We start from the raw sequence: 308 nt of genomic DNA on the forward strand, positions 1-308 counted from the left end.
TTACATCTAATCAATTAATATTCATAAATCCATCATCTCATCGTAAAAGAAAAAAATAATAGAAAAAAGTACTCACCCATCAATTCGACGCGATGCGACGCTGGCGACGCTCTGCCAATAAATCTGACGTCCTCGTCCCAAGATTGCCCGCTGCACATGCATTCTCACGAAGCAACACTCACGAAAACGCGGAAACCGAGACCGAACTAATAGTAACAATATCACAATCGCGATATTTTATTACACTCCCGAGACGAAACGATCGACGCATTATGGCGTTGTCGCGTTGTTCAAATCCAACGACTTGC

Source organism: Atta colombica, unplaced genomic scaffold (assembly GCF_001594045.1).
Source record: "Atta colombica isolate Treedump-2 unplaced genomic scaffold, Acol1.0 scaffold198, whole genome shotgun sequence".
Classification (NCBI taxonomy): Eukaryota; Metazoa; Arthropoda; class Insecta; order Hymenoptera; family Formicidae; genus Atta; species Atta colombica.